This window comes from Heloderma suspectum, chromosome 6, assembly GCF_057233095.1.
Source record: "Heloderma suspectum isolate Gila_16-S chromosome 6, 16-S_ref, whole genome shotgun sequence".
In the NCBI taxonomy this organism is placed as follows: Eukaryota; Metazoa; Chordata; class Lepidosauria; order Squamata; family Helodermatidae; genus Heloderma; species Heloderma suspectum.
In genome coordinates, this window is record NC_139463.1 from 16,391,564 (window position 1) to 16,402,270 (window position 10,707).

Consider the following 10,707-nt stretch of genomic DNA (forward strand, 5'->3'; position numbering starts at 1 on the left):
CACTGCGGACTCCAGGGGGGCATATTCTAAAGAATCCGGCCTCACTGGAGTCGGTGGCAGAATTCTCCAACATCCCTACCCTGTCCATCTCTGAAAGTTTGAGGCCTATAGAGGCAAATGGGGGGGGGGAGTCAGGCTTAGAGGCCTGGAGTTTTTGTTGGGAGGGGATGTTCCTCAGAGGAGTCATTTTATTTCCCTGGTTAAGTTTCAGTTTCATTTCCCCAGTTAAGTTTCATTTCTTCAGGTCTGAAGTAGTACTTTCAGTTTTGAGGGAGGAGGTATAAAAAGAGAGTGAGAGAGCCAGTAAGAGTTAGGGACACCACAGCCAGAAGAGGGAGCAGGAAGAATCAGCTTGGAGAAGACTAAGGACAGCTAAGGTAATGGAACTTGTGTTTTGCAACTTTTATTTTCTCTTAATGCCTTTGGTATCACTCAGCTTTTTGTGTAAATACCTTTAGTTGTGATTTGCTTGCTTCAATTTACCAGCAAACTGTTGTGGTTAAACCCTGTGTCTAGAGTGTCATTCTTCCCACATCTGCAGCCTAAACCCCATGTTACTGGAGAAGGGAAGGTAAAAGAAGGAAGATGGGACTCTTAAGGAGGCAAGAGATCCTTAAGGAGTTGCTCAGGGGGTCCAGGTCATAAGGGGAACCCTAATACCAACACTCTAACCACTATACCACTTTGGCTCTCATAAGCATAGCCATGCCCTTAGCATCACATCAGATAATGATTTCTCTTTTTTCTGAACTTCCCTATGGGAAGTTAAGGGCCATCCCAAGATATTTTGCTACCTGAAGCAATGGACAAGATGACATCCTTTCCTATCTCATGTACTGAACCTGACCAGACTGACAAGTTGAATCTCACTTCAACACTAGCAACAAGATGACTTCTTCCAGTACACCTGAGAGGAACAGACTAGTTTGGGGGATGCAGAGCTGGCTAAATGGTCCTCCAACATTTTTTGCAGCTTCCCACACATGATATCCAGTGGTGCAGTGGTTAATTTTGAAATTCAGGGACTCATCATGACAACAAACCAGTTCTAGCACCAGGAGCAGTTCCATCTTCAGCAGGAGTAGTTCCATCTTCAGCAAGAGTAGTTCCATCTTCAGCAAGAGCAGTTCCATCTTCAGCAGGAGAAGTTCCATCCTCAGCAGGAGAAGTTCCATCTTCAGCAAGAGAAGTTCCATCTTCAGCAAGAGAAGTTCCATCTTCAGCAGGAGAAGTTCCATCTTCAGCAAGAGAAGTTCCATCTTCAGCAGGAGAAGTTCCATCTTCAGCAAGAGTACTTCCATCTTCAGCAAGAGTAGTTCCATCTTCAGCAGGAGTAGTTCCATCTTCAGCAGGAGAAGTTCCATCTTCAGCAAGAGTAGTTCCATCTTCAGCAGGAGAAGTTCCATCTTCAGCAGGAGAAGTTCCATCTTCAGCAAGAGTAGTTCCATCTTCAGCAAGAGTAGTTCCATCTTCAGCAGGAGTAGTTCCATCTTCAGCAGGAGAAGTTCCATCTAGCAGCAGGAGCCATTCCATCTGCACCAGGAACAGGGCTTTTTTGTAAAGCTAATGAGTCTGAATTGTCCATTCAGAACAAAGCCACCATCCAAAATACTTCGCATCACAACAGGGAGCAATATATTGTTGTTGGGAAAATGCATTTCTCCTCCAGCCACTCTGAGAATTGCAGCTAAGCTCAGGGGGAACAGGGAACGTTGATGTGGGTGGCAGATGATGTCAGTGTCCCTGCTTAAAAAAAAAAAAAAGTGCTGGCACTGTGTCCCAGGGATCTCTGGCTCCACTGCACCAGTGCCAGTGGCTGCTCCCTGAAGGGTCAACTTCGTTTCCCTCTGCCTAATGGTCAGGCCAGCCCTGCGGATGTTTCATATTATTCGCCTCTCAAATATACCCATTGTTCTTGATGCTAATTGGGTTTGTTGCTCTCCTGAATGTTTTAGGGAAGCTCCTTCAGAATAATTCCTGCCCCCTGGATTCTAGACACACCGCAAATGTAGCCCCCTGGGGAAATGATTGCCTTTGAACCATGTGGGAACAATCCAAAGGGACATACAGAAAGAGCTCAGGCCTAGGCATCTCTGTATCCGAGGTGAGATCAAACCACATTCTTCCCCTAAAAAACCAAACCAGCATCCTGAAATTTCTACCACTGCTGCTGCTCATCCATTGTCACCCTAATAAAGTAAGGACGGCACCACTTCCTCACTGCTGAAGCAAATCAAAACTATTTGTGCGACCTGGAAAGCATTAAAATAATATCACAGCAGCAGAACTTTTGAACCATCATCCAGGTGGGAGATCAAGCGTAGAACATCGATCGGCATCCCATTGCCCCAAAGGAGATAAAGCGCTGACTAAATGGCTACGGCAATTAACTTCTTTCATCTTTTTAACCCAGTCTTTTAAAGAGGTAGATTTGCTAGCATTAATGGCAAATGATATTTGCGTTTCATCACCTTCCAAATCATGAATACAGAGGGGGGAGGGAGGCATTCTTACTTCTTCCCTTTCCCTTTGCATTCACACAACTTAATTGCAAGAGTGCTTTATGCCAGTTGAGTTCCATCAAGTTGCCATTCCAGTTGTCGGGAGCATATTAGCTAGAAGTCTTCTCCTTTTCAGGTCCTGCCTCCTCCTCCCCTCCCCCAATATTTATGCCTTTAATTCCTCAGCGCAGATTTTTGTTCTGTCATTCAGTGACATATGAATTGCTACTCATTTGATCCTGTATTTCCACATCATTGATGGAACGGCTTACAGCTAACCTTCACCGTCTCAATAATGACTCCCCAGGCTGATACACACACACTTGTGAAGAGTGGAAGGTCTAGAAAGCAATTACACTCCATCTCCTACAGTCAGACCTTTCGTATTCTGCCTCAGGCTTCTGTGTTATCTGCTACGAGGCTGTTCAGCAGTAAGCACAACTATGGGTGAAGGGTCCATGTACAAGGCGCCATAGGCCCCTCCAGTAACACCATGAGAAATGGTGTAGTGCCTCAGGAAGAGCATGAACTGGGACTTCATCCTCCACAACATCAAGCCACTGACAACAGCATCATGGAAGCAACTGTAGTGGGAGGTGTAAAGGGCTATGTCCAGAGGCCAACCTATAATGTGATAGGCCACTTATGAATCACCATAACAGAGGAAATGAATGCATCAGCAAAAACAAGAGGGCATAGATTTGCATAAAATGCATAAGCTAATTTATATGTATGTATGCAAATTTAGAAATAATTATTAAAACTTAAATAAAATACAGTGCATCTCCCCATATGGTGGAAGACTGAGACCAGGCACTCTGTGCATGCCTGTTCAGTCTGCTGCCCAGGTGTTAACTGTTAATGGGCACCAGTTCTTATGGTTCTTTGTCTTTATTAAATTGGAACTGGACAGGACAGCCTTCAAATACAGGGGAGTTCTTTGGCAGCCCCTCAAACAGAGGACTGTCCATTGTAAAAGAGGGCATATAGCCACCCAATTCTGTACATGAGTCATATGAGCTCTACCACATCACTTACATCCAGTGTGGAACTATGATCACCTGATCCCACCGAGGTATGAATTGTATGTTTTCCCTCTGTCAAGGTTCCCCTTATGAACTGGACCCCCTGAGCAACCCCTTAAGGATCTCTTGCCTCCTTAAGAGACCCACCTTCCTTCTTTTAAACTTCCCCTTCCCACTAACATGGGGTTTAGGCTGTAGATGTGGGGTGATTGCCACCCTAGACACAGGATTTAACCAAAACAGTTTACTGGTAAATTTAAAGAAAATAAATCACCACTAAAGGTTTACACATCAGAGCAGAGTGGTACAAAAGGCATTAAGAGAAAATAAAAGTTGCAAAATGCAAGTTCCTTACCCTAGCAGCCTTTTCTAGGCTGCTTCTTCCTGTTCACTCTTCAGACTCTGCTCTCACTTCAGGCTCTGGCTGTCTCTCTTTATTTACCCTCCTCCCTCAAAACCAAAAGTACTGCTTCAAACCTGAAGAAATGAAACTTAAGTGGAGAAATGAAAGTGACACTTAACCGGAGAAATGAAACTACTCTTCTCAGGGTTGCCCCCTCTACGCCTGACCTGGCTTTCCCCCTTTTGCCTCTGTAAGCCTCAAACCTTCACACCCTCCCTCAAGAAGGAGCAAAGAATCACAGATCTGAGATACAGAGGGTGGCTTCGAAGGAGAGGGCTTTCCCTCAGTGCTCCTCATCCCCAGTTGAACCCCCTCCCCAAAGAGACTTACCTGCTGCCTACCTGATCACCTTTTAGAAACCTTCTTAAAATAACTGAAATGACTATTTTAATTTTCGCATTTCGTGTTTGGTCTTTAGGGTGTGGTATTTAGCTCTGCAAAATATTTGGTGGTTCTCTGTTGTCATTTTTATGTGGATGTGTCTGATGTAGAGGTGTACGAAATACTCACCCAGTTCTGTTTTGTGGTGTCCGCTGGGGGGGAGATGATCCATCCCTCCCCCCTGGAATCCTGGTTGGCTGGCTTCACTCCACGGCAATTCCGCAGAGCCGCCAGCCGGCTCCAAAGCCCCAGTGATACGGCCGCCATTGCCATATCACTGGCTGGACTGACATACTGCGGACGCAAATGGCATCCAGTGTAGCGGATGCCATTTGCATCCCTGATGTGATAGGCTACGTAAATCTTTACGTAAATCTTTACGTAGCCTATTGCACGAAGAAACAGGGATACAAATACGTCATTTGCGTCCCAGTTTTTTCACACAATAGGCTACGTAAAGATTTACATAGCCTATCACATCAAAGAGCAGGGATGCAAATGGCATAGCAGATGCCATTTGCATCCGCAGTCCATCAGTCCAGCCAGCAATACTGCAATGGAGGCCGTATCACTGGGGCTTCAGAGCCGGCAGCAGGCAGGATCCGGCTGGCGAGGACTTCGCAGGGAGGTGGAGGTAGGAGATCCGATCCTCCACGGACTTCAGGGGGGCAGATTCAATAGAATCTGGCCTCATTGGGGTCCATGGAGGATTTCTCCGACATCCCTAGTCTGATGTCATATCAATCTCTGTTGCTTATTTTATATGATTTTCTATGCTGTTGCTTGCGTGGATTGATGTTTTGGGATTTGGGATTTTAATTTGTTGTAAATTGTTCATCAGTGAGAGAACTCTGCTCATGGAGTGACTAATTAATGCACTAACTAAATAAAACCAACATGTTAGATCCCCATGAGTGCTTATGGAGGGGGCTCATCAGTTCACACTGGATGCTGTCTCCATGATGAAGACAAGGGGTCTGAATACCCTCCATCATTTCACAGGTGCAAATAAGGACACACCTTGTGACATTCTGATTCTCATTCGTGTTGTGCTGAAACCTGTCCTCCAAGTTCCTGAAAGTGTTCTCCCACAAAATAGGCTTCCATTTTTTCTACCTCATTCTCAGGGCACTTCCAAATTTCCTTAGAATTTCATTTGTTGGTGTACTGTTTTTGAGCTTACTTTATTATTGCAAGGTGTTCTCGGGTGCTATGTGTGAGTGTTTTTCTATTACATATTTCTCCATCCCTCTGCAGCTCCCTGGCTGCCCACATATCCTGAACTGAAAAAAAAGCAAGGGAGGAATGACCTCATGATGTCTTCTGATGGGCTTCAGCTGAAGTCTGGGAAGCCAAGGAGGCTGCAGGCTGTATAATGAAAGACAGGAGACAGACACACCCCTAAGCCATCTCCTAACTAAGGAAAGTGCAAGGACCTTGTACTATATAGCCATGAGAATTTCACTGACATTTTCTTCTCTTTTGATCCCCCCATCCCACCTGAAAACAATTGCTTTTCTATCAAATTCAGTGAGAATGATTTAAAAAATGTGGAAGAGCACAGCATTAATTCTCATACCAAGGAGGATTCCTTGAGGGGCCCCACACCACTGTTTCACAGTGTGGAAGGCTCTATCCCACCTGCTTTATTTCTCAGAATTTATCCAGACCACCGAAAGAAATAGGGAGAGATGGAACAAGTATGGGCTTGACAAAGGCTGCAACCCTATGGCCCTAGACAGTGTACCAGGGCCATAGAATTCAGTGAAGCTCCCCCCCTGAGGCTGAAGACAGAGCTCTGACCTCAAAGAGGAGATTTGGCTGCAGACCTCCACCCCCTTCAAGCCCCTCCCAGAGTGCTGAAAGCTTTGCAGTGTCTCCCTCTCCAAAACTTCGACCTCAGGAATGGGGAAAACGGGTGTGGTGGGTGCGGAGGGAGAGGTTGTGGACAAATCCAACAGCCTTTGAGCCCCTACCCTTTCCTTCAGTTCTGAGAAACATCTTGATGCACTCAAAAGTGCACCCAGACATTTTCCTCCCATTGCCAGCAACGGGAGTGAATTATTTTTCTTCCATCCGCTGACAGAAGGAAAACAATTGAAGCCCCACCCCTGCCTGAGCTCCTCCTCGTCAACAGGGCTTAGGAGGGAACGGCCCCTCCGATACCAGAGGATCTGCTCAGAGTGCTTAGGATTGCTCTATTAATGTATGAATGGCAGCTAGTCAGTTTGGGCTTTTAAAGAGTTTTAAGCCAAAACATTTGGTTACACGGACTGAAAAGTGCCAGACGAAACATAACTAACTGGAGAAAGAACCAGGAAGGTCTAAATCAAGACAGACTTCTGGATTATTTATTAACTCAGCACTGCATACGTAATTAGCTTTTAACAGCCCTTCTTATATGCCTTCCCCATCACCATAGTAACTTGATACCTCACAGGCGTTTATACGCCTGTGAGGTATCACAGATTACCGCTGTGAGATAATCACAGGCAACCTCACTGCCTTCACAGCAGCCCTGTGAAGTGGCCTAACGAGACAGAGATTAAGGGCCAGAATTAGTATTATCATTACTAATAATAATAATATTAATAATGACAGTGATGATGATGATGATGAAAGACTTCCTGACTGTTAGAGCAATACAACAATGGAACCAACTACCTAGGGAGGTGGTGGGCTTTCCCACGCTGCAGGCATTCAAGATGAAGCTGGACAGCCACTTGTCAGGGATGCTTTGACTTAGATTCCTGCACTGAGCAGGGGGTTGGACTCAAGGGTCTTATAGGCCCCTTCCAACCCTACTGTTCTATGATTCTATGATGATAATGCACACATGATCTAATCAGGGAAAGTTGACCTCTAGACTTGAGGCCTTTTGCAGCTTCTCGGACCCTTTCCCATCTAAACTCAAGAAGAGTAATCATTATGGTCATCCTGGTCTTCCAAAAGCAAAGGATGATTTGCTTTCTGTGAACTCTCTTGCAGCTGGAATCAGAAATGTTCCTTTAAGCAGCCAAAGGGCTATGCAAAAGCAAAAGCAACATCAACCAGGAATGCTGCGATGGGTGCAGTGAACAGATGTGGAGAACAGAGCTCCTTCGGTATCTTTAAAAATCATGTAGAAGACATATACTGCCTGCGAGCTGCCCGCTCCCAAGATGGCGGCCGGAGCCAGGAAGGTGAAGCAGGACATGCCGCCGCCGGGCGGGTACGGGCCCATTGACTACAAGAGGAACTTGCCCCGGCGGGGGCTCTCGGGCTATAGCCTGTTCGCCATTGGAATTGGGACCCTCGTCTATGGCTATTATTCCCTTGTGACATGGAACCGAGAGAGGTGGCGCCTGAACATCGAGGACCTGGAGACGCGAGTGGCCATCTTTCCCCTTCTTATGGCTGAGGATGACCACAGGATGCTACGCATCTTGCGTCAAAATCTCAACGAGGAGGCCAAGATCATGAAGGACATCCCCGGCTGGCAGGTCGGTGAGTCTCTGTTCCACACCACATGCTGGGTGCCCCCCACGCTCGACGAGCTCTTTTACCTGCACCCGCAGAGCATGCTCGACAACGCTAAATTTGGTTGCCAGTTTTACGTGTGAGCGGCAGCAGGGTTTGTGTGAACCGCCCAGAGAGCTTCGGCTATTGGGCGGTATAGAAATGAAATGAAATGAAATGAAAAAATGAAATATACTCTGACTGTTTCCATTTATCAGGAGGAGTACATATTTTCTGGTACCTCTCTCCGGGGAATGATGGCCACTTATGAATTGCCAAAAAAGAGCCGTGATCACCTGAAAAAGGGGAAAGGAGGACACCAATTTGAAACATGCATATGCCCATCTATATGTTACAAATTTAGAAATACAAATTCAGATATGCAAATTTAGAAATAATTATTATAATTTTCATAGAAATACAGTACATCTCACCATAGTGCAGAAGGCTGTGACCAGATGATTTGTGAGCCTGGCTGTTCAGTCTGCTGCCCAGGTGCTAACTGCTAATGGGCACCAGTTCTTATGGTTCTTTATCTTTATTAAACTGGAATTGCAGATGACAGCCCTCTGAATAGGGGATGATCCCCTGTAAAAGAGGGCACAGGGCCACCCGTCTCCAGGGTAGAGCACTGTCTCTACTGTGTTCTTTGGGGCCATGGCCAGCATCAGGGTCTGGCATTGTCAGGCACCTGCTGAGAACCACTCAAGGGGCGGGGTTGGGGGCACTGTCAATCCCAGGAGCCTTCCTGGCCTGTTAAAACCTTCACTTGAAGATAGGGATGTATGCATTTTGTTAAATTCATTCCATCTGTGTTTCACGGATTGTAGGCATCTTTCGTTCTGATGTATGCTCATTGAAAGAATTGGGGTTTTTTTAAGGATGTACGAGAATTTTGTTCTACTTGACTAATGGGGATTAGCATGAATTTGCACTAAGGCACATTAGCATAGGTGTGCATTGGGAGTAATGCCCATTAGGTCAAGTACGGATTTGTGCATATGCCCCCCCAAAAGTTTTTTTAAAAAAATATCTGCAAGTCTGTGGAATCTGTGCAACTTGGAAAGAGCAAGTCTTCTGTGGAATTCACAGGTCAGATTCATAGAAACCTGAACTCATTTGAATCTGTTGCTGATTTCTCCTATTTGTAGATGTTCGCACAGAAATCGGACAGTATGAGAACAAAAGTAGGACAGGCCTCTCTCTCTCTCTCTCTCTCTCTCTCTCTCTCTCTCTCTCTCTCTCTGTCAGTTGGCAGCACTGCTCAAGTGGCATGAGGTGACCTGGGGGTGGGGGTGGGGGAGAAGTGGAATGTGGAAGGCTGATTCTTGACAGCTCAGTCCAAAAGATACCCCAGCAAGGATGTGGCCAGGGTTTTCACTTCCTTCCAGCTTTCTTAAGAATGACCCAATATTATTACAGGTAAATTGGAATGTCTTTAGTCTTAAGCTCCCCACCACCACCAAGAAAAAAATACGAGATCTTTCTTTTTCTCACTCCTCCCCTAGAAAAAGGCCACTTTGCAGAATTGTATCCAAATATTCTCCAGCATTTTTTGTGATGCTTGCTGTTCCCCTGCCCTCCTCACACATGCATACACACAGACAAAGTGACCCAGTATGACACTAGGACCAGAGCACTGTGGAGCATGCGAAGTGGTGGCCAGGCTGTCAATATAGTTGCTGCTGCTACCATTTGTAGTGGCAGCAGCACAAAACGAAACAAAGAAATGGGGCAGGGTGGGGGGAGAGAAAAAGAAGTGGTCCTACTGCCACTGCTAATGGCGAACCCCACCCCTGAGAAATGGTTGGATAATTTCTTCTCCCCCTGCTGGAGAAATTTGGTACAATGGTCCCTCCCATCCTGATTTTTCTATCCACTATTAGGATGGAAAATGTCAAGAGGCCATATGTACACACAAACACTAATTCAGGGGTGCAGAACCCTTGGCCAGTGAGCATAATCTGGCCCACAGAGCCACCTTGGGATCCTCCCTGGAGGGCAGGACTCCCTCCTGGAGGATTCCCCACTGTTATCTCCAGTCTCAGATCAGAGATAACAGGGGGGATGTGGGTGGAGGGGGCTGCTCTTCCCAGTGCCAGCCAGGTCATCCTTTGTGAACCTCTTGCTGCCCCTGATTGGGATGGAAGAGGTACATGGAAGAGGTGCTCAACTCAGCCAGTGCTGGAAGGAACTGCTCTCATGCTCAGAGAGGCACAGTACTCCATGCCTCTCCTAAACATTTCTTTCTTTCTTTCTTTCTTTCTTTCTTTCTTTCTTTCTTTCTTTCTTTATAGCATTTGTATCCTGCCCTGTATCATTAAGATGTCAGGGTGGCATACACATAAAATCAATTTAAACTAGTGCTGTACCAAAAATTTCTCCCACAATTTTTTCGACTATTCTCATTCAATATGATAGAAGAGAAATTGCTTTCGAAGGCAGAGCTTCCGCGATTGGGCAGTATAGAAATGAAATAAATAAATCAATAAATAGATTTCGAAAAGAAATTTAGTGGTGAAGAAATTTCAGAGAAATTCTCACGGGTTGGGTTTGAGTTTCTCGAGCTCCCCTTACTTAGGAAGTGGCTGAGGCATGAGCATAGGCATCCTGCTTTTCATTGTACAATCACCTAGGGATGTACGAAAGTCACTTTGCAGGGGTGATTCGCAGTGGGGGGGAGGCGCTCTGCACTTCCCCCCGAAATTCTAATCCGGCCGGCTCCGCTCGGTGACAACTCCGCGGAGCCACCGGCCAGGTGCATTCGCAGGCGTGTGGAGCCTGTGGACGCAAATGGCGGCGGCTACAGTGGCTGCCATTTGTGTTCCCTTTTTTGCCATTATAGGCTACGTAAGTATTTACGTAGCCTATCACGGCAAAAATGGGGAAGCAAATGGCA

The 10,707-nt window shown here is 46.1% G+C and overlaps 1 pseudogene; it reads left to right on the top strand.

The window, feature by feature from the left end:
• The first annotated feature begins 7,465 nt into the window (after positions 1 to 7,465).
• Positions 7,466 to 7,975, top strand: LOC146340492 (NADH dehydrogenase [ubiquinone] 1 alpha subcomplex subunit 13 pseudogene; annotated as a pseudogene).
• Positions 7,976 to 10,707: the final 2,732 nt, after the last annotated feature.